Source organism: Salmo salar, chromosome ssa03, assembly GCF_905237065.1.
Source record: "Salmo salar chromosome ssa03, Ssal_v3.1, whole genome shotgun sequence".
Taxonomy (NCBI): Eukaryota; Metazoa; Chordata; class Actinopteri; order Salmoniformes; family Salmonidae; genus Salmo; species Salmo salar.
This window is the reverse complement of record NC_059444.1, coordinates 97759443-97784429: the sequence shown is the minus strand read 5'-3', so window position 1 is coordinate 97784429 and position 24987 is coordinate 97759443. Positions and strand designations below refer to the sequence as shown.

Genomic DNA, 24987 nt, shown 5'->3' with positions numbered 1-24987 from the left:
TTCATATGTATATACTGTATTCTAGTCAAGGCTCATCCTGTATAACTACTGCTGTACACAACGTTTCTATTCATATACAGTCCATACACACAATCTATACACACACAATCTATACACACACCATCTATACACACACCATCTATACACACACCATCTATACACACACCATCTATACACACCATCTATACACACCATTATACACACCATTATACACACCATTATACACAGAGTGTACAAACATGAACAAGAACTAATATTGAGTTGCCTTCAGAACTGCCTCAATTGGAAAGCATTCCACAGGGATTCTGGCCCATGTTGACTCCAATGGTTCCCACAGTTGTGTCAAGTTGGCTGGATGTCCTTTCGGTGTTTGACTATTCTTGATATACACAGGAAACTGTTGTGCGTGGGAAACCCAACAGCGTTTCAGTTCTTGACACAAACTGGTGCACTTGGCACCTACTACCACACCCCGTTCAAAGGCACAAATAGTTTGTCTGGCCCATTCACCCTCTGAATAGCACACATACACAATCCATGTCTCAATTGTCTCAAGGCTTAAAAATCCTTCTTTAACCTGTCTCCTCCCCTTCATCTACACTGATTGAAGTGGATTTAACAGGTGACTTCAATAAGGGATCATAGCTTTCACCTGGATTCAACTGGTCAGTCTATGTCATGGAAAGAGCAGGTTTTCCTGATGTTTTGTACAATCAATGTATATTTAAGCAATGTAGGCCAGAGGAGGTGTGGTATATGGCCGTTCTTAGACACAACGCATCACAGAGTCTACAGCCTGGATACAGCCCTTAGCCGTGGTATATTGATCATATACCACAAACCCCCGATGAGCCTTACTGCTATTATTAACAGGTTACCAATGTAATTAGACCAGTAAACAAGTTGTTTAGTTTCATACCCATGTTATATTGTCTGATATACCACGGGTTTCAGCCAATCAGCATCCAGGACCAAAACTACCCGGATTATAAATATACTGCTCAAAAAAATAAAGGGAACACTTAAACAACACATCCTAGATCTGAATGAAATAAATAATCTTATTAAATACTTTTTTCTTTACATAGTTGAATGTGCTGACAACAAAATCACACAAAAATAATCAATGGAAATCCAATTTATCAACCCATGGAGGTCTGGATTTGGAGTCACACTCAAAATTAAAGTGGAAAACCACACTACAGGCTGATCCAACTTTGATGTAATGTCCTCAAAACAAGTCAAAATGAGGCTCAGTAGTGTGTGTGGCCTCCATGTGCCTGTATGACCTCCCTACAACGCCTGGGCATGCTCCTGATGAGGTGGTGGATGGTCTCCTGAGGGGTCTCCTCCCAGACCTGGACTAAAGCATCCGCCAACTCCTGGACAGTCTGTGGTGCAACGTGGCGTTGGTGGATGGAGCGAGACATGATGTCCCAGATGTGCTCAATTGGATTCAGGTCTGGGGAACGGGCGGGCCAGTCCATAGCATCAATGCCTTCCTTTTGCAGGAACTGCTGACACACTCCAGCCACATGAGGTCTAGCATTGTCTTGCATTAGGAGGAACCCAGGGCCAACCGCACCAGCATATGGTCTCACAAGGGGTCTGAGGATCTCATCTCGGTACCTAATGGCAGTCAGGCTACCTCTGGCGAGCACATGGAGGGCTGTGCGACCCCCCAAAGAAATGCCACCCCACACCATGACTGACCCACCGCCAAACCGGTCATGCTGGAGGATGTTGCAGGCAGCAGAACGTTCTCCACGGCGTCTCCAGACTCTGTTACATCTGTCACGTGCTCAGTGTGAACCTGCTTTCATCTGTGAAGAGCACAGGGCGCCAGTGGCGAATTTGCTTTTTGTTCTCTGGCAAATGCCAAACGTCCTGCACGGTGTTGGGCTGTAAGCACAACCCCCACCTGTGGACGTCGGGCCCTCATACCACCCTCATGGAGTCTGTTTCTGACCGTTTGAGCAGACAAATGCACATTTGTGGCCTGCTGGAGGTCATTTTGCAGGGCTCTGGCAGTGCTCCTCCTGCTCCTCCTTGCACAAAGGCGGAGGTAGCGGTCCTGCTGCTGGGTTGTTGCCCTCCTACGGCCTCCTCCGCGTCTCCTGATGTACTGGCCTGTCTCCTGGTAGCGCCTCCATGCTCTGGACACTACGCTGACAGACACAGCAAAGCTTCTTGCCACAGCTCGCATTAATGTGCCATCCTGGATGAGCTGCACTACCTGAGCCACTTGTGTGGGTTGTAGACTCCGTCTCATGCTACCACTAGAGTGAAAGCACCGCCAGCATTCAAAAGTGACCAAAACATCAGCCAGGAAGCATAGGAACTGAGAAGTGGTCTGTGGTCCCCACCTGCAGAACCACTCCTTTATTGGGGGTGTCTTGCTAATTGCCTATAATTTCCACCTGTTGTCTATTCCATCTGCACAACAGCATGTGAAATTTATTGTCAATCAGTGTTGCTTCCTAAATGGACAGTTTGATTTCACAGAAGTGTGATTGACTTGGAGTTACATTGTGTTGTTTAAGTGTTCCCTTTATTTTTTTGAGCAGTGTATATTTAGATATTTTTTTGATACTGACATTTCTCGTTCTGATATTTCTTAATTTCCTGTATTTTGTGTGTATTGTTTTGTATTGCTAGATATTACTACACTGTTGGAGCTAGAAACACAAGCATTTCGCTGCACCTGCGATAACATCTGCAAATCTGTGTATGCAACCAATAAAACATTGATTTGGGTAGAAGTTTCCTCTAGCAGGCACAGATCTAGGATCAGTACACTCACCAGAACCTATGTTCACTTTTCCTGACAAAGAAGGCACATTTTGTTTGTCCTGTTGCTAGGATACCAATGTCCACCAATGAGTAATGGGATGTCTATGTAATAAACCAAGTAATGTAGGAGATATTTCTCTATAATGTTTATATAGATAACTGGGATTAATGATGTGGCTTACTGCCAACCATAACCATGCCATTGTACTGATGGTCAGATAAGGGTTAATGAACTGGTTTAAGGAGTATCAGGGGCTGGTATAGAGGGGTGGTCAGATAGGGGTTAATGAACTGGTTTAAGGAGTATCAGGGGCTGGTATAGAGGGGTGGTCAGATAGGGGTTAATGAACTGGTTTAAGGAGTATCAGGGGCTGGTATAGAGGGATGGTCAGATAGGGGTTAATGAACTGGTTTAAGGAGTCTCAGGGGAGGGTCAGATAGGGGTTATTAAACTGGTTTAATGAGTCTCAGGGGAGGGTCAGATAGGGGTTAATGAACTGGTTTAAGGAGTCTCAGGGGCTGGTATAGAGGGATGGTCAGATAGGGGTTAATGAACTGGTTTAAGGAGTATCAGGGGCTGGTATAGAGGGGTGGTCAGATAGGGGTTAATGAACTGGTTTAAGGAGTATCAGGGGCTGGTATAGAGGGGTGGTCAGATAGGGGTTAATGAACTGGTTTAAGGAGTATCAGGGGCTGGTATAGAGGGGTGGTCAGATAGGGGTTAATGAACTGGTTTAAGGAGTATCAGGGGCTGGTATAGAGGGATGGTCAGATAGGGGTTAATGAACTGGTTTAAGGAGTATCAGGGGCTGGTATAGAGGGGTGGTCAGATAGGGGTTAATGAACTGGTTTAAGGAGTATCAGGGGCTGGTATAGAGGGATGGTCAGATAGGGGTTAATGAACTGGTTTAATGAGTCTCAGGGGCTGGTATAGAGGGATGGTCAGATAGGGGTTAATGAACTGGTTTAAGGAGTATCAGGGGCTGGTATAGAGGGATGGTCAGATAGGGGTTAATGAACTGGTTTAAGGAGTATCAGGGGCTGGTATAGAGGGATGGTCAGATAGGGGTTATTGAACTGGTTTAAGGAGTATCAGGGGCTGGTATAGAGGGATGGTCAGATAGGGGTTAATGAACTGGTTTAAGGAGTCTCAGGGGCTGGTATAGAGGGATGGTCAGATAGGGGTTAATGAACTGGTTTAAGGAGTATCAGGGGCTGGTATAGAGGGGTGGTCAGATAGGGGTTAATGAACTGGTTTAAGGAGTATCAGGGGCTGGTATAGAGGGATGGTCAGATAGGGGTTAATGAACTGGTTTAATGAGTCTCAGGGGCTGGTATAGAGGGATGGTCAGATAGGGGTTAATGAACTGGTTTAATGAGTCTCAGGGGCTGGTATAGAGGGATGGTCAGATAGGGGTTAATGAACTGGTTTAAGGAGTATCAGGGGCTGGTATAGAGGGATGGTCAGATAGGGGTTAATGAACTGGTTTAAGGAGTATCAGGGGCTGGTATAGAGGGATGGTCAGATAGGGGTTAATGAACTGGTTTAAGGAGTCTCAGGGGCTGGTATAGAGGGATGGTCAGATAGGGGTTAATGAACTGGTTTAAGGAGTATCAGGGGCTGGTATAGAGGGGTGGTCAGATAGGGGTTAATGAACTGGTTTAAGGAGTATCAGGGGCTGGTATAGAGGGATGGTCAGATAGGGGTTAATGAACTGGTTTAATGAGTCTCAGGGGCTGGTATAGAGGGATGGTCAGATAGGGGTTATCAAACCGGTTTAACCTGTCTGGGCGTCACCGTCCCACTCTATTCAACAGCCAGTGGAACAGCGTGGCGCGAAATACAAAAACCTCAAAAATGCAATAATTTCAATTTTTCAAACATACAACTATTTTACACCATTTTAAAGATAAGACTCTCGTTAATCTAACCACATTGTCCGATTTCAAAAAGGCTTTACAGCGAAAGCAAACCATTAGATTATGTTAGGAGAGTACATAGCCCAAAATAATCACACAGCCATTTTCCAAGCAAGCATATATGTCACAGAAACCCAAAACACAGCTAAATGAAGGACTAACCTTTGATGATCTTCATCAGATGACACTCCTAGGACATTATGTTATACAATACATGAATGTTTTGTTCAATCAAGTTCATATTTATATCAAAAAACTGCTTTTTACATTGGTGTGTGATGTTCAGAAAATGTATCCCCACCGAAAACTTCCAGTGAATTTACTAAATTACTCATGATAAACGTTGACAAAATACATAACAATTATTTTAAGAATTATAGATACAGAACTCCTTTATGCAATCGCTATGTCAGATTTTAAAATAGCTTTTCGGCGAAAGCACATTTTGCAATATTCTGAGTACATAGCTCAGCCATCACGGCTAGCTATTTTGAGACCCGCCAACTTCGGGGCACACTAAACTCAGAATTAGTATTAGAAAAATTGTATTACCTTTGCGGATCTTCGTCAGAATGCACTCCCAGGACTGCTACTTCCACAATACGTTTTGTTTTTGTTCCAAATAATCCATAGTTATGTCCAAATACCTCCGTTTTGTTCGTGCTGTCACGGTTGTCGTCGGGAATAGAGGACCAAAATGCAGCAGGAAGGTGGATGCTCATCTTGTATTTATTTTCAATAAAGGTGAACACCAAAATAACAAAAGACGAAGAACTCACGAACAACAAAACAGTGTTGTAAGGCTCACACAGGCAAAACAAGAAACAATCTCCCACAAACACTAAACAAAACAATTACCCATATATAGGACTCTCAATCAGAGGCAACGAGAAACACCTGCATCCAATTGAGAGTCCAGCACCCAAACCTAAACATAGAAAACCTAAACTAGACAACATGCAGAAATACAACCTAGAACAACTAACCTAGAACATACACCCAAAACCCAGGAACACATAAATCAAACACCCCTCTCTAACACACACAAAACCCCCACTATACAAAACAAACATCCCTCTGCCACGTCCTGACCAAAATACTAAACAACTATTCCCTCTGCTGGTCAGGACGTGACAGTACCCCCCCCCAAAGGTGCAGAACCCGGATGCACCTCATAACTAAACAAAAAACCCAAAACAACAACAAAACAATCCCCCTAAACTAAAGGGAGGGAAGGGAGGGTGGCTGCCATCACCGACGGCACTTGTGCTACACCCCCCCTCCCCAACCCATCTATACAGGTGGTGGTTCAGGCTCCGGCCTACTGTCCTCCAGAATGCAGACAGACTTGATCAGTTTCGGGCCGTAGGCAGACTCCCCTCGTTCTGGATCGTAGGCAGACCTCTTCCGTTCCACACTGTAGGCAGACTCATTTGAAACACAGTTACTTATATTTAGTTCTGGATCGTCGATAGACTTACTCAGTTCCGGGTTGCTGATAGACTCCCTTGGTTCCGGGTCATAGGCAGACTCACCCGGTTCTGGGTCGCAGGCAGACTCACCCGGTTCCGGGTCGCAGGCAGACCCCTTCGGTTCCGGGTCGCAGGCAGATTCCCTCGGTCCCGGGTCGCAGGCCGACCCCCTCGGTCCCGGGTCGCAGGCAGACCCCTTTTGTTCCCGGGTCGCAGGCAGACCCCCTCGGTTCCGGGTCGCAGGCAGACCCCCTCGGTTCCGGGTCGCAGGCAGACCCCCTCGGTTCCGGGTCGCACGCAGGCAGACTCCCTCGGTTCCGGGTCGCAGGCAGACTCCCTCGGTTCCGGGTCGCAGGCAGACTCCCTCGGTTCCGGGTCCCAGGCAGACTCCCTCGGTTCCGGGTCCCAGGCAGACTCCCTCGGTTCCGGGTCCCAGGCAGACTCCCTCGGTTCCGGGTCCCAGGCAGACTCCCTCGGTTCCGGATCCCAGGCAGACTCCCTCGGTTCCGGATCCCAGGCAGACTCCCTCGGTTCCGGATCCCAGGCAGACTCCCTCGGTTCCGGATCCCAGGCAGTCTCCCTCGGTTCCGGACTAGACACTGTTGCCGGATACTCTGGACTGCACACTGTTGCCGGATACTCTGGACTGCACACTGTTGCCGGATACTCTGGACTGCACACTGTTGCCGGATACTCTGGACTGCACACTGTTGCCGGATACTCTGGACCGCACACTGTTGCCGGATACTCTGGACCGCACACTGTTGCCGGATACTCTGGACCGCACACTGTTGCCGGATACTCTGGACCGCACACTGTTGCCGGATACTCTGGACCGCACACTGTTGCCGGATACTCTGGACCGCACACTGTTGCCGGATACTCTGGACCGCACACTGTTGCCGGATACTCTGGACCGCACACTGTTGCCGGATACTCTGGACCGCACACTGTTGCCGGATACTCTGGACCGCACACTGTTGCCGGATACTCTGGACCGCACACTGTTGCCGGATACTCTGGACCGCACACTGTTGCCGGATACTCTGGACCGCACACTGTTGCCGGATACTCTGGACCGCACACTGTTGCCGGATACTCTGGACCGCACACTGTTGCCGGATACTCTGGACCGCACACTGTTGCCGGATACTCTGGACCGCACACTGTTGCCGGATACTCTGGACCGCACACTGTTGCCGGATACTCTGGACCGCACACTGTTGCCGGATACTCTGGACCGCACACTGTTGCCGGATACTCTGGACCGCACACTGTTGCCGGATACTCTGGACCGCACACTGTTGCCGGATACTCTGGACCGCACACTGTTGCCGGATTCTCTGGACTGCATACTGTGCCGGATACTCTGGACTGCACACTATTGCCGAACTCTCAAGGCTGGGCTGACGCACTGGAAGCCTGATGCGTGGTGCTGGTACTGGAGGTATCAGCCTGGGAACACACACCTCAGGGCTAGTGCGGGGAGCGGGAACAGGACGAGTCGGACTGGGCTGACGCACTGGAAGCCTGATGCGTGGTGCTGGTACTGGAGGTATCAGCCTGGGAACACACACCTCAGGGCTAGTGCGGGGAGCGGGAACAGGACGAGTCGGACAGGGCTGACGCACTGGAAGCCTGATGCGTGGTGCTGGTACTGGAGGTATCAGCCTGGGAACACACACCTCAGGGCTAGTGCGGGGAGCGGGAACAGGACGAGTCAGACTGGGCTGACGCACTGGAAGCCTGATGCGTGGTGCTGGTACTGGAGGTATCAGCCTGGGAACACGCACCTCAGGGCTAGTGCGGGGAGCGGGAACAGGCCGAATCGGACTGGGTTGATGCACTGGACCGTAGAGGCTTACTGGCGGTCTCGAGCGCAGAACTGGTATCGCTTTTACGGGCTGGATGCCCACTACCCCCTGGCAAATGCGGGGCGCTGGTATAGCGCGTACCGGCCTAAAAATACTTGGCCTCGCCACAGTACCCATTACCCCGAAGCACGGGACCTGTCCATTCACTGGTTGCCCAGAAAAGGTACAGGGATTTGGCCTGGGGCTCAAACCTCGCCCAGCCAAACTACCCATATGCCCCCCCAAATTTTTTTTATTGGGGCTGCCTCTCGGGCTTAAACGCCAGTCGTGTTCCTCGGTAGCGTTCCCGGTCTTCGCTCCATTTTCTCCATGGGCCCTCTCTGGCCATAATCTGTTCCCATGTCCATTTCTCCCGTTGGTCCAACTTAAATTCCCCTTGCTCCTCAAAGTCCACCTGTTGCTCCTTCCTCCGCTGCTTGGTCCGTTTGTGGTGGGAGATTCTGTCACGGTTGTCGTCGGGAATAGAGGACCAAAATGCAGCAGGAATGTGGATGCTCATCTTGTATTTATTTTCAATAAAGGTGAACACCAAAATAACAAAAGACGAGGAACTCACGAACAACAAAACAGTCTTGTAAGGCTCACACAGGCAAAACAAGAGACAATCTCCCACAAACACTAAACCAAACAATTACCCATATATAGGACTCTCAATCAGAGGCAACGAGAAACACCTGCCTCCAATTGAGAGTCCAGCACCCAAACCTAAACATAGAAAACCTAAACTAGACAACATGCAGAAATACAACCTAGAACAACTAACCTAGAACACACACAAAACCCCCACCATACAAAACAAACATCCCTCTGCCACGTCCTGACCAATATACTAAACAACTACTCCCCCTGCTGGTCAGGACGTGACACGTGCGTTCAGGTCACTATCCAAAGGAGCGCATTTCGAGACAAAAAAATTCAAAATGTTCCATTACCGTACTTAGAAGCATGTCAAACGCTGTTTAAAATCAATTTTTATGGTATTTTTCTCGTAAAATAGCGATAATATTCCAACTGGACAATAGTGAATTCATTCAAAGAGTAAAAGAAAAAAACAGGGTGGTCTCGTGAACGTGCATATCCAATCTCTTAGTCACCAGGCAGACCACTGAGAAACTGAGCTCCTATACTCTGCCCAGAGACAGGAGATGCCTCAATCCGCTTTCTGAAAGCTTTAGAGACCCAATGGAAGCCTTAGAAAGTGCTACGTAACCCCACATATACTGTAGTTTCGATAGAGAAGCAAAAGAGGAACTACAAATTCACAGACAGGCCACTTCCTGCTTGGAATTTTCTCAGGTTTTTGCCTGCCATATGAGTTCTGTTATACACACAGACACCATTCAAACAGTTTTAGAAACTTCAGAGTGTTTTCTATCCAAATCTACTAATAATATGCATATTCTCCTTTCTGGGCAAGAGTAGTAACCAGTTTAAATCGGGTACATTTTTTCATCCGGCCGTGAAAATACTGCCCCCTATCCCAAACAGGTTAATGAGTCGCAGGGGCTGGTATAGAGGGATGGTCAGATAGGGGTTAATGAACTGGTTTAAGGAGTATCAGGGGCTGGTATAGAGGGATGGTCAGATAGGGGTTAATGAACTGGTTTAAGGAGTATCAGGGGCTGGTATAGAGGGGTGGTCAGATAGGGGTTAATGAACTGGTTTAAGGAGTATCAGGGGCTGGTATAGAGGGATGGTCAGATAGGGGTTAATGAACTGGTTTAAGGAGTATCAGGGGCTGGTATAGAGGGATGGTCAGATAGGGGTTAATGAACTGGTTTAAGGAGTATCAGGGGCTGGTATAGAGGGATGTGAGGCGGGGCATATTAAGACAAACACACACCTAATGGATGGAGAACAATAATTCTCCAGGACTGTAAGTCTGTTTGTAGGCCTGTTCAGTGAGGATGGTGAGAGAGTGAGAAGCTGATCTGACTTGTTCTTCTGTTAGCTACAGTTCAGGAGGAAATGAAGATGCCAAAAAAAGATTCTCAAAGGAGCGGAAGACACACACACACAGATTTAACAAATAATATGGTGTATTCTCTCTCACAAACGTACGCAGGCACACACACACATGCAGGCACATACACACACACAGGCACACACACACACGCAGGCACGCACACATGCAGGTACACGCAGGCACACACACACACACGCAGGCACACACACACGCACGCAGGCAGGCACGCACACACATGCGCACACACACACACACGCAGGCACATGCAGGCACACACACACGCACGCAGGCACGCACACACATGCACACTCATGCTGACTCAAAAGAGGAAGACAGACCAACATTTCTCAACAATGGGTTGATCAACAATATTAACTTGTAGTTTCATACCAACTGCCAACAGAAAAGACTAATGTATTATTACTGGATATAATAAGTTATTATATATACTTATCATAGTAAGATGATCATGTATTATCAACTCTAGGATCAGCTTCCCCTCCCCCCAATACTAACCTGAATTAGAGATCTAGGATCAGCTTCCCCTCCCCCCAATACTAACCTGAATTAGAGATCTAGGATCAGCTTCCCCTCCCCCAATACTAACCTGAACTACAGATCTAAGATCAGCATCCCCTCCCCCCAATACTAACCTGAACTACAGATCTAGGATCAGCATCCCCTCCCCCAATACTAACCTGAACTACAGATCTAGGATCAGCATCCCCTCCCCCCAATACTAACCTGAACTACAGATCTAGGATCAGCTTCCCCTCCACCCCAATACTAACCTGAACTACAGATCTAGGATCAGCTTCCCCTCCCCCAATACTAACCTGAACTAGAGATCAAGGATCAGCATCCCCTCCCCCCAATACTAACCTGAACCATTAGAGGACAGAACATAAAACTGACCTTAGATCAGTGTATCTAGGAGCTACTTCATATTACTCCCTCCACACTTCCAGTGATGAATTGCGTCCCAAAATTGGACCCTGCTATTCCTCTATATTGTGAACTACTTTTGACCAGATGCAGGATCCTATGGAACCAGGTCAAAAGTAGTGCACTATATAGGGAACAGAATGCCATTTGGAGTGCAGATCTCACCAACCCTTCTACCCTGGACCTGATATTTCTGACCAGCGTTCAACATCAATAATGTAAGATTATTCAGATGAATAATAAATAGTCCCTATGAATCAATATTTAATGATGGTGAATCTTTTCTTTAAAGCCAATCTGTTTAATCTATCTGTGTCTACACTCAGGCAGTGGTCAAAGGCGGTGCCCTAAATGGCAATCTATTCCCTTTTTAGAGCACTACTTTGGCACCCTATTCCCTATATAGTGCACTACTTTGTCACCCTATTCCCTTTATAGTGCACTACTTTTGCACCCTATTCCCTTAGGATGCAGGCAGAGTGGTGATGTCAGTTTTAACTTCTCTAGGGTAGGGGGCAGTATTTTGACGTCCAGATGAAAGGCGTGCCCGTAGTAAACTGCATGCTACTCAAGCTCAGAAGGTAGGATATGCATATTATTAGTAGATTTGGATAGAAAACAATATGACATTTCTAAAACTGTTTGAATGATGTCTGTGAGTATAACATAACTCATATGGCAGGCAAAAACCTGAGAAAAATCCAACCAGGAAGTGTGGAAATCTGAGGTTTGTAGTTTTTCAAGTAATTGCCTATACAGTATACAGTGACTTAGGGTTCATTTTGCACTTCCTAAGGCTTCCACTAGATATCAACAGTCTTTAGAACCTTGTTTCATGCTTCTACTGTGAATAGGGAGAGAATAAGAGCTCCTGGAAGTAGCTGACAGAGAAAATGACATGAGCTCAGTGGCGCGCGCTCACATGAGAGTTAGCTGTGTTCCTTTTCTTTTTTGAAGACAAAGGAATCGTCCGGTTGGAATATTATGGAAGATTTATGATAAAAACATCCTAAAGATTGATTCTATACATCATTTGACATGTTTCTACAAACTGTAGTATAACTTTTTTGACTTTTCGTCTGGACTTAGTAAGCGCGTGCCTTACATTTGGAATAGTGAACCTAACGCGCGAACAAAATGGAGGTATTTGGACATAAAGATGAACTTTATCGAACCAAAAAAACATTTATTCTGGAACTGGGATTCCTGGGAGTGCATTCCGATGAAGATCATCAAAGGTAAGTGAATATTTATAATGTCATTTTTGTCATTTCTGTTGACTCCAAAATGGCGGGTATCTGTATGGCTTGTTTTGATATCTGAGCGCTGTACTCAGATTATTGCAAAATTTGCTTTCGCCGTAAAGCTTTTTTGAAATCTGACACAGTGGTTGCATTAAAGAGAAGTGTATCTATAATTCTTTGAATAACTGTTGAATATTTTATCAACGTTTATGATGAGTATTTCTGTAAATTGATGTGCTAATTCACCGGAAGTTTTGGGAGGCAAAACATTTCTGAACATTACACGCCAATGTCAAATGGGGTTTTTGGATATAAATATGAACTTTATCGAGCAAAACATACATGTATTGTGTAACATGAAGTCCTATGAGTGCCATCTGATGAAGATCATCAAAGGTTAGTGATTCATTTGAGCTTTGTTTCTGGTTTTTGTGACGCCTCTCCTTGCTTGGAAAATGGCTGTGTGGTTTTTCTTATCTCGGCGCTGTCCTAACATAATCTAATGTTATGCTTTCGCCATAAAGCCTTTTTGAAATCGGACAATGTGGTTGGATTAACGAGAAGTGTATCTTTAAAATGGCATATAATAGTTGTATGTTTGTAGCGTCCCACATACCCCAGAGAGGTTAATGCCCTCTAGGCCTACTAGGGTGCTGGTTAAACACCTACGTACCGTTGGGACCAATCTAGGGTGCTGGTTAAACACCTACGTAAGGATGGGACCCATCTAAGATGCTGTTTAAACATCTACGTAGGGATGGGCCCCATCTAGGGTGCTGCTTAAACACCTACGTACCGATGGGACCAATCTAGGGTGCTGGTTAAACACCTACGTAAGGATGGGACCCATCTAGGGTGCTGTTTAAACACCTACGTAGGGATGGGACCCATCTAGGGTGCTGGTTAAACACCTACGTGGGGATGGGACCCATCTAGGGTGCTGGTTAAACACCTACGTACCGATGGGACCAATCTAGGGTGCTGGTTAAACACCTACCTAGCGATGGGGCCAATCTAGGGTGCTGGTTAAACATCTACGTAAGGATGGGTCCCATCTAGGGTGCTGGTTAAACACCTACATGGGGATGGGACCCATCTAGGGTGCTGGTTAAACACCTACATGGGGATGGGACCCATCTAGGGTGCTGGTTAAACACCTACGTACCGATGGGACCAATCTAGGGTGCTGTTTAAACACCTATGTAGGGATGGGACCCATCAGGGTGCTGGTTAAACACCTACGTAGGGATGGGACCCATCTAGGGTGCTGGTTAAACACCTACATGGGGATGGGACCCATCTAGGGTGCTGGTTAAACACCTACATGGGGATGGGACCCATCTAGGGTGCTGGTTAAACACCTACGTAGGGATGGGCCCCATCTAGGGTGCTGGTTAAACACCTACGTAGGGATGGAACCCATCTAGGGTGCTGGTTAAACACCTACGTAGGGATGGGACCCATCTAGGGTGCTGTTTAAATGTGTAGGGATGGGACCAATCTAGGGTGCTGTTTAAACGTATAGGGATGGGACCAATCTAGGGTGCTGTTTAAACGTGTAGGGATGGGACCAATCTAGGGTGCTGTTTAAACGTGTAGGGATGGGACCAATCTAGGGTGCTGTTTAAACGTGTAGGGATGGGACCAATCTAGGGTGCTGGTTAAACACTTCTGTAGGGATGGGACCAATCTAGGGTGCTGGTTAAACACTTCTGTAGGGATGGGACCAATCTAGGGTGCTGGTTAAACGTGTAGTGATGGGACCAATCTAGGGTGCTGGTTAAACACTTCTGTAGGGATGGGACCAATCTAGGGTGCTGTTTAAACGTGTAGGGATGGGACCAATCTAGGGTGCTGGTTAAACACTTCTGTAGGGATGGGACCAATCTAGGGTGCTGTTTAAACGTGTAGAGATGGGACCAATCTAGGGTGCTGTTTAAACGTGTAGGGATGGGACCAATCTAGGGTGCTGTTTAATCGTGTAGGGATGGGACCAATCTAGGGTGCTGGTTAAACGTGTAGGGATGGGACCAATCTAGGGTGCTGGTTGAACGTGTAGGGATGGAACCCAAACGGATCTTAGTTCAAACGGCTTAATAATCGATCAAGAACCAAGAAAAAAAAAGAAAATCTCCAATGTAAAGCCAAAAAGGGAGACTACCATTATGTCAGATGGGGAAATGCGTGTTGAAATCCATTTTTAGCTGGCCAAATTATTAGATGGCCTTTACTGAAAATATCAGCGTTGACCAGATTGATAAACTCTCCACACTATTTAATGTTCCTGCACTGGGGATTCATCCTCTTCAGAGAATAATTTTGTAATTTATTTGCAGAAACACGTTTTTCCGTTAGTTCGCGAAGGACTCATCACTAGCCATTAGAGCAAGGCAGGGTCGCTGACAGTCTCTGGTTCAGACTCTACTTGTTCCGCAACCTAAATCACTACCTAAGCCTGACCTCAATAGAGAAATGAGTGTAGGCCTACACTTAATAAGTAGGGGAGAACGTTTGCTATAATTTAGAGCAACATTTAAAAAGGGGTCACTGTGTAGGCCTAGCTCCTTCCCGAATGGGAAAAGTTTTCTGTATCTGATGTCTTTCAAAAGTACAAAAACTGTTTACAGATAGGCCCACGGTAGGCTTTTTGATGTCAGGTGCTTTCCCTCATCTTTATCAATGCTCGCAAAATCATCTATAGACAATCAACGCGCATGAAATGACCAAATCTCTCTGCAACTGCGTCAATCACCCGACAATTTACCACGGAAACTCATCAAACCTACACGCAAAACAACAAACACAACATTATACTCTTGCATTAGATGATAAATGATTACTCTTACCTTTTTAGCAAAGGACACTTGTTCTGTAAAACTTTACTTGCGCAGAAATCAAACTATTTCTCTTGCGTCTCTATCTCTCACGCTCTCTGAGCAGGAAATAAACGTATCTACCAATAAGATCGGTACACACGAAATGACACCAGTCTTTTTTTTACATCCGTTACTTCGTTACTGATGTCTTCTGTAGCTGTACACGTCTCTCCCCGGTTAAAGAAAAGACTGTGGTGTCTTTGTTCAACCTGGTCTCAGTGCATTTCGTATTATTCTTTACGCAAATCCGAGATAGTCTCTTTTGTATGATATGTTATGTATGTATTATTTTGTGGATGTCCATCACCCATTTAGTATGATATTTTACAAATTACAATTTTCATTATAAGGTTACGAATTTGAAAAACATACAATATGTTACGAAATTACAAAACACGTATGATAGTTCACGAATTGCAATTAGTATTATATTATGTTACGAATTGCAATATGTTACGAATTGCAGAGCTTGGGTAACAAAGCTGAAAAAAATGTATGATATGTTACAAATTGTAGGTAGGTGGCTAATGTTAGCTAGCTCGCTAACGTTAGCTGGGCTAGGGTTAGGGTTAGGTTAAATGGTTAAAGTTAGGGTTAGTTAAAAGGGTCAAGGTTAGGTTTAGGGGAAGGGTTAGCTAACATGCCAAGTAGTTGAAAAGTAGCAAAAAAGTAGTAAGTAGTTGAAAAGTTGATAAAGTTGCTAAACATAACGTATCATACTAAATGGAGTGTCTCGTTTTTACGTAAAGAATAATATGAAATGCTCTGAGACCAGGTTGCGTTGTTTGTTGAGGAGACATTAAATAAAGCAGGGTTGTTCTCTCTAGGGGGCAACTAGTACTATCCCTTGTTTGACAGAATAAGTTGTGCCTAACTGGAGACAGTACTTTTGTCAAGGAGTCCAACTGGAGACAGTACTTTGGTCAAGGAGTCCAACTGGAGACAGCACTTTGGTCAAGGAGTCCAACTGGAGACAGTACTTTGGTCAAGGTGTCCAACTGGAGACAGTACTTTGATCAAGGAGTCCAACTGGAGACAGTACTTTGTCAAGGTGTCCAACTGGAGACAGTACTTTGGTCAAGGTGTCCAAGTGGAGACAGTACTTTGGTCAAGGAGTCCAACTGGAGACAGTACTTTGGTCAAGGAGTCCAACTGGAGACAGTACTTTGGTCAAGGTGTCCAACTGGAGACAGTACTTTGATCAAGGAGTCCAACTGGAGACAGCACTTTGGTCAAGGTGTCCAACTGGAGACAGTACTTTGGTCAAGGTGTCCAACTGGAGACAGTACTTTGTCAAGGAGTCCAACTGGAGACAGTACTTTGGTCAAGGTGTCCAACTGGAGACAGTACTTTGGTCAAGGAGTCCAACTGGAGACAGTACTTTGGTCAAGGTGTCCAACTGGAGACAGTACTTTGGTCAAGGAGTCCAACTGGAGACAGCACTTTGGTCAAGGTGTCCAACTGGAGACAGTACTTTGGTCAAGGAGTCCAACTGGAGACAGTACTTTGTCAAGGTGTCCAACTGGAGACAGTACTTTGGTCAAGGTGTCCAACTGGAGACAGTACTTTGGTCAAGGAGTCCAACTGGAGACAGTACTTTGGTCAAGGTGTCCAACTGGAGACAGTACTTTGGTCAAGGTGTCCAACTGGAGACAGTACTTTGGTCAAGGTGTCCAACTGGAGACAGTACTTTGTCAAGGTGTCCAACTGGAGACAGTACTTTGGTCAAGGTGTCCAACTGGAGACAGTACTTTGTCAAGGAGTCCAACTGGAGACAGCACTTTGGTCAAGGTGTCCAACTGGAGACAGTACTTTGGTCAAGGAGTCCAACTGGAGACAGTACTTTGGTCAAGGAGTCCAACTGGAGACAGTACTTTGTCAAGGTGTCCAACTGGAGACAGTACTTTGGTCAAGGTGTCCAAGTGGAGACAGTACTTTGGTCAAGGAGTCCAACTGGAGACAGTACTTTGGTCAAGGAGTCCAACTGGAGACAGTACTTTGGTCAAGGAGTCCAACTGGAGACAGTACTTTGGTCAAGGAGTCCAACTGGAGACAGTACTTTGGTCAAGGAGTCCAACTGGAGACAGTACTTTGGTCAAGGTGTACAACTGGAGACAGTACTTTGGTCAAGGTGTCCAAGTGGAGACAGTACTTTGGTCAAGGAGTCCAACTGGAGACAGTACTTTGTCAAGGTGTCCAACTGGAGACAGTACTTTGGTCAAGGTGTCCAACTGGAGACAGTACTTTGTCAAGGTGTCCAACTGGAGACAGTACTTTGGTCAAGGTGTCCAACTGGAGACAGTACTTTGGTCAAGGAGTCCAACTGGAGACAGTACTTTGGTCAAGGAGTCCAACTGGAGACAGTACTTTGGTCAAGGTGTCCAACTGGAGACAGTACTTTGATCAAGGAGTCCAACTGGAGACAGCACTTTGGTCAAGGTGTCCAACTGGAGACAGTACTTTGGTCAAGGAGTCCAACTGGAGACAGTACTTTGTCAAGGTGTCCAACTGGAGACAGTACTTTGGTCAAGGTGTCCAAGTGGAGACAGTACTTTGGTCAAGGAGTCCAACTGGAGACAGTACTTTGGTCAAGGAGTCCAACTGGAGACAGTACTTTGGTCAAGGAGTCCAACTGGAGACAGTACTTTGGTCAAGGAGTCCAACTGGAGACAGTACTTTGGTCAAGGTGTCCAACTGGAGACAGTACTTTGGTCAAGGTGTCCAACTGGAGACAGTACTTTGGTCAAGGAGTCCAACTGGAGACAGTACTTTGGTCAAGGTGTCCAACTGGAGACAGTACTTTGGTCAAGGTGTCCAACTGGAGACAGTACTTTGGTCAAGGAGTCCAACTGGAGACAGTACTTTGGTCAAGGTGTCCAACTGGAGACAGTACTTTGGTCAAGGTGTCCAAGTGGAGACAGTACTTTGGTCAAGGAGTCCAACTGGAGACAGTACTTTGGTCAAGGAGTCCAACTGGAGACAGTACTTTGGTCAAGGAGTCCAACTGGAGACAGTACTTTGGTCAAGGAGTCCAACTGGAGACAGCACTTTGGTCAAGGAGTCCAACTGGAGACAGTACTTTGGTCAAGGAGTCCAACTGGAGACAGTACTTTGGTCAAGGAGTCCAACTGGAGACAGTACTTTGGTCAAGGTGTCCAACTGGAGACAGTACTTTGGTCAAGGTGTCCAACTGGAGACAGCACTTTGGTCAAGGAGTCCAACTGGAGACAGTACTTTGTCAAGGTGTCCAAGTGGAGACAGTACTTTGGTCAAGGAGTCCAACTGGAGACAGTACTTTGGTCAAGGAGTCCAACTGGAGACAGTACTTTGGTCAAGGAGTCCAACTGGAGACAGTACTTTCTGCATATTGGCGATAAGGAAGGGAAATGGGGGGGGGGGAATTAGCCATTGTTAGGATTGTGATTTTGGGATGAATCTCGTGTCAGGTATAGAAGCAGCGTGGAGATGTTATATGTGCGTCGACCTGGGGTCTGTGACAATAGATAATGTACACTTTGATAACAGGCTTGAAAGGGAATGCAATAGAGTAGACTAGACATGAGACAGGGGACATTATTTACAGTCTATTTCCAGTGTCCACATCACCAACAAACTAACATGGTCCAAACACACCAAGACAGTCGTGAAGAGGCCACGACAAGGCCTACTCCCCCTCAGGAAACTAAAAAGACTGAGATCCTCAAAAAGTTCTACAGCTGCAACATCGAGAGCATCCTGACTGGTTGCATCACTGTCTGGTACGGCAACTGCTCGGCCTCTGACCGCAAGGCACTACAGAGGGTAGTGCGTACGGCCCAGTACATCACTGGGGCCAAGCTTCCTGCCATCCAGGACCGCTACACCAGGCGGTGTTAGAGGAAGACCCTAAAAATTGTCAAAGACCCCAGCCACCCCAGTCATAGACTGTTCTCTCTACTACCGCATGGCAAGCGGTACCGGAGTGCCAAGTCTAGGACAAAAAGGCTTCTCAACAGTTTTTACCCCCAAGCCATAAGACTCCTGAACAGGTAATCAAATGGCTACCTGGACTATTTGCATTGTGAGCCCCCCCCCCTCTTTTTACACCGCTGCTACTCTCTGTTTATCATATATGCACAGTCACTTTAACTATACACTCATATACATACTACCTCAATTGGGCCGACCAACCAGTGCTCCCGCACATTGGCTAACCGGGCTATCTGCATTGTGAGCGCCCCCCCTCTCTTTATGCTACTGCTACTCTCTGTTCATCATATATACATAGTCACTTTAACCACATCTACAGGTACATACTACCTCAATCAGCCTGACTAATCCATGCCTGTATGGTACTGTATATAGCCTCGCTGCTGTAATTTTTCACTCTTTTTACTGTTGTTTTTATTTCTTTACTTACCTATTGTTCACCTAATACCTTTTTTGTACTATTGGTTAGAGCCTGTAAATAAGCATTTCACTGTAAGGTCTTCACCTGTTGTATTCGGCGCACGTGACAAATAAACTTTGATTTGATATGTCTGTAGGCCTACCATGCAGCAAGTGGATAGGAGTGAATATACTCTAGATAATGACACCAACTGTATAGCATTGATCCTATCTATTCTACCTATTTCTATGTCTGTATCATGCATCAAGTGAATAGAATATAATATAGATAATTACACCAACTGTATGGCATTGATCCCATCTATTCTACATATTTCTATGTCTGCACCATCCATGAACTGAATAGAATATAATTTAATTTACTTTAGATGACACCAACTGTATGGCATTGATCCTATCTATTCTACCTATTTCTATGTATGTATCATCCACCAAGTGAATAGAATAGAATTTACTCTAGATACTGTATGGCATTGATCCTATCTATTCCTATGTCTCTACCATCCATCAAGTCATTCAGACTGAGTTCTGGTCATCTTACTTTTAGGTAGTACTGCCACCTAGTGGAGGGAGAGGAGAGACGGGGGGAGAGGGAGAGGAGAGACGGGGGGAAGAGGGAGAGGAGAGACGGGGGGAGAGGGAGAGGAGAGACGGGGGGAAGAGGGAGAGGAGAGACGGGGGGAAGGGGGAGAGGAAAGACGGGGGGGATAGGGAGAGGAGAGACGGGGGGAGAGGGAGAGGAGAGACGGGGGAGGAGGGAGAGGAGAGACGGGGGGAGGAGGGAGAGGAGAGACGGGGGGAAGAGGGAGAGGAGAGACGGGGGAAGAGGGAGAGGAGGGAGAGGAGAGACGGGGGGACAGGGAGAGGAGAGACGGGGGGATAGGGAGAGGAGAGACGGGGGGATAGGGAGAGGAGAGACGGGGGGAAGAGGGAGAGGAGAGACGGGGGGATAGGGAGAGAGAGACGGGGAAGAGGAGGGAGAGGGAGAGGAGAGACGGGGAGAGGGAGAGGAGAGACGGGGAAAGAGGGAGAGGAGAGACAGGGGGGAGAGGGAGAGGAGAGACGGGGGGAAGAGGGAGAGGAGAGACGGGAGGAAGAGGGAGAGGAGAGACGGGGGAGAGGGAGAGGAGAGAGAGGAGAGACGGGGGAAGAGGGAGAGGAGAGACGGGGGAAGAGGGAGAGGAGAGACGGGGGGAAGAGGGAGAGGAGAGACGGGGGGAAGAGGGAGAGGAGAGACGGGGGGGATAGGGAGAGGAGAGGGGGATAGGGAGAGGAGAGACGGGGGGAAGAGGGAGAGGAGAGACGGGGGGAAGAGGGAGAGGAGAGACGGGGGAAGAGGGAGAGGAGAGACGGGGAAGAGGGAGAGGAGAGACGGGGGAAGAGGGAGAGGAGAGACGGGGGAAGAGGGAGAGGAGAGACGGGGGGATAGGGAGAGGAGAGGGGGGATAGGGAGAGGAGAGACGGGGGGAAGAGGGAGAGGAGAGACGGGGGGACAGGGAGAGGAGAGACAGGGGTGAAGAGAGACGGGGAAGAGGGAGAGGAGAGACAGGGGAAGAGGGAGAGGAGAGACGGGGGGATAGGGAGAGGAGAGACGGGGGGATAGGGAGAGGAGAGACGGGGGGATAGGGAGAGGAGAGACGGGGGGATAGGGAGAGGAGAGACGGGGAGAGGGAGAGGAGAGACGGGGGAAGAGGGAGAGGAGAGACGGGGGAAGAGGGAGAGGAGAGACGGGGGAAGAGGGAGAGGAGAGACGGGGGGATAGGGAGAGGAGAGACCGGGGTGAAGAGAGACGGGGAAGAGGGAGAGGAGAGACGGGGAAGAGGGAGAGGAGAGACTGGGGGATAGGGAGAGGAGAGAGAGGAGAGACGGGGGGACAGGGAGAGGAGAGACAGGGGTGAAGAGAGACGGGGGGAAGAGGGAGAGGAGAGACGGGGAAGAGGGAGAGGAGAGACGGGGGGATAGGGAGAGGAGAGACGGGGGAAGAGGGAGAGGAGAGACGGGGGGAAGAGGGAGAGGAGAGACGGGGTAAGAGGGAGAGGAGAGACGGGGGTCAGGGAGAGGAGAGACGGGGGGAAGAGGGAGAGGAGAGACGGGGGGGATAGGGAGAGGAGAGGGGGGGATAGGGAGAGGAGAGCCGGGGGAAGAGGGAGAGGAGAGACGGGGGGAAGAGGGAGAGGAGAGACGGGGAAGAGGGAGAGGAGAGACGGGGGAAGAGGGAGAGGAGAGACGGGGGGGATAGGGAGAGGAGAGGGGGATAGGGAGAGGAGAGACGGGGGAAGAGGGAGAGGAGAGACGGGGGAAGAGGGAGAGGAGAGACGGGGGGAAGAGGGAGAGGAGAGGGGGGATAGGGAGAGGAGAGACGGGGGGAAGAGGGAGAGGAGAGACGGGGGGAAGAGGGAGAGGAGAGACGGGGGGAAGAGGGAGAGGAGAGACGGGGGATAGGGAGAGGAGAGACGGGGGGGAGAGGGAGAGGAGAGACGGGGGGAAGAGGGAGAGGAGAGACGGGGGGGAAGAGGGAGAGGAGAGACGGGGGGAAGAGGGAGAAGAGTTTTGTGTGTGTGTGTGTGTGTGTGTGTGTGTGTGTGTACCTTCTCCTACCCTTATCTGAGCTCACAGATAAAGAGAGGGAGAGAGCGGAGGAGGGAGCGGAGGAGTGAACAGAGGGAGACATGAAAGACTGGAGAAACGCTGAGACGGGAGAAAAACCTTACCCTGGGGCATGTCATAGATCACCCACACTCACAGACGGCAACGCTTCTGAGCAGAAGTATGAGAAATGGCCAAAACGTGTGTGTGTGTGTGTGTGTGTGTGTGTGGAGGCAGTGGTTGTAATTACATGTCTCAGGTCTTGTTGAATCAGGGCTTTTCTGGAAACACATTCCTGGTTCTCTGCCATTTGGGAGCAGGTGTGTATATGTGTATGTACATACAGTACCAGTCAAAAGTTTGGACACACCTACTCATTCAAGGGTTTTTCTTTATTGTTACTATTATCTATATTGTAGAATAATAGAAGACATCAAAAGTATGAAATAACACACATGGAATCATGTTGTAACCAAAATAAAGTGTTATTAAACAAATGAGATTCTTCAAAGTAGCCACCCTTTGCCTGGATGACAGCTCTGAAGACTCTTGGCATTAGAGATGTAGAAGGTCATTGTCACGGCTGTCTGAAGAATAGGACCAAAGCACAGCGTGTGTATCGTTCCACATTTTATTATAACTGTGAAACTATGCAAGACATACAAATAAACTAATGAACAAAACAACAAACCGTGACGAAGAGGTGCAACTTACTCAAAATAATCTCCCACAACTCCTAGTGAGAGAAACAACAACTTAAATATGATCCCCAATTAGAGACAACGATGACCAGCTGCCTCTAATTGGAGATCATCCCCCCCAAAAAAACATAGAAATACAACAACTAGAACCCCACATAGAAGTACTTAAACGAGACAAAAAACAACAAAGAAACTAGAACCAACATAGACATAAACTAGACAAAACCCTCTGTCACGCCCTGACCTACTCTACCATAGAAAAAGAAAAGCGTTCTGTGGTCAGGACGTGACAGTCATGGCATAGGGGTTCACACAAGTGTTCTAAAATCCATTTATATCACTTTTATTTAGTCATTCTTTAGTAAGTAATACTTAAATGCTAAGTCTAGTTGTCTTATTTTAATGATTTAAATAAAATATGGGGGTGGTGTTGCACATGTCACCATTAATATCCGCACTATGAGGAGATTGGATGTAAAGTCCCTCTTTTTAACTCACCTGCACATTCATTTTCTTTGTTCTTTCTTTGTTGGTCCTTTTCCATACAATCCTTTACTGTATGTACAATTGTACTAAATATTATTTGAATAATGTAAGATTTTAAATCCCAACAGTCTTTAAAATTACATTCAGGAGCAAAAGGTTTTCAATAATTGTTTTTAAATTCATTAAAAAAAAATGTTAATTGGAATTTAACATTGGAATAACATTTAATAACAATAACTTAATAAACTCAGTGTAACATTGATGTGGCAACTCTCTTATGCTCTGCTATTGGACGATTCTAATTCGTACATAAGTCACAAATAAAGCTGTCCCCAGTAAAAATGTGAACACAACACGAGCCCACGTCCTGCACTGCTCACACCTAATCCAGTCCCCACCTGTGACTGAAAACAGGGGGACAGATGCCAGTTGTAAAGCTCTCTCAAAAACGTAGCTAACTATCTAGCTGCATTGGGGCTGCAGGTAGCCTAGTGGTTGGAGTGTCGGACTAGTAACCGAAAGGTTGCAAGATCAAATCCCTGAACTGACAAGGTAAAAATCTGTCGTTCTGCCCCTGAACAAGGCACTGTTCCTAGGCTGTCATTGAAAATAAGAATTTGTTCTTAACTGACTTGTATAGTTAAATAAAGGTAAAAGGCTATAAAGTAACATTACCTCTAAACCTATCAGTCACTAGTGGCAACAACTGCAATGAAGTTACGTTATCTTTTTAATGTATTTTACCTCAGACGATCTGGTAGTAAGGTTGCAAGCTAGCACTCTTCACTAGCATTTACCGCTAGTGAAGTTGCTAACTAGTAATTTAGCAGAAACTATCCCTAACGGTGCTCGTCATTGTCTAAATAACAGGTAGAAACACATGTATAACCATAAAGGGGTAACTAGCCAGGAGGGGAGGGGGGTGGCAAGTTGCCCCCAACACACTCATCCAACATATTACTACTTTACAAAAAAAATGATCTACATTTTTCTCTCTAAAAAAATGGATTATTTATCTACTTGTATATATTTTTTAAATTATTATAGATCTAACTTCATTGTAATATGTACAAGTACTAAATTGTTTGTTGCGCAAGAGCAGTGGCAGCCAGGAAAAGTGTTGGGAAAATAATTTGGTGACATCTTGTGGTGTTAATGTGAATTACAGGTGGAGGGGGCTAGTTACCCCTTAGTACCCTAAACAACATTTCGTTGTATTAAATCATTATGGTCTGTAAATTGCGCATGTGGGCTCTGACTTACTAAGAATTAAATACAAATGAAACAAACAATAACTTATTAGTGCCTTTGAATTTAATTTCAGAATTCATTCTTAGAAACAGGAGTTTGGCCAGTCTGTGGCTTCATGCTCTTTGGAGAGCAAACCAGCGGTGGAGAACGTCCTCTCCTCACTTTCAGAGCCACTTGGGATGATAAACACCCTTTTGGCCACTCTATCCAGGCTGGGCAAAGATGCAGAGTTATTTTATCTATAGGTAGGCCTAAAGGCTTTTAGGCAAAATAACCCAATCAAAACAGAAAGCTCCTTGAACATGGGACTGCCTATTGGGCTAAAATCAATTATGCCCTATCGTATAGATAATAGAACAAAAATGAAAATGTTTAAGAGATCAGATGTTTTGTTTATAAATACTTAAATGCTACAACGACACACTTAGTTATCTAAGTACATCATCATGCTTTCGGGATAAGTGTCTTTTCAGATTCCACAATG

The 24987-nt window shown here is 46.7% G+C and overlaps 1 protein-coding gene across 1 annotated transcript in view; it reads right to left on the bottom strand.

The window, feature by feature from the left end:
• The window catches only part of LOC106601960 (rho GDP-dissociation inhibitor 2), a 65883-nt gene extending 50603 nt beyond the window's left edge, over nucleotides 1–15280 (bottom strand). The window contains exon 1 of the mRNA XM_045715944.1: nucleotides 15061–15280. The gene's annotated coding sequence lies outside the window, so the exon portion shown is untranslated. The remainder of the gene's footprint in view (nucleotides 1–15060) is intronic.
• Nucleotides 15281–24987: the final 9707 nt, after the last annotated feature.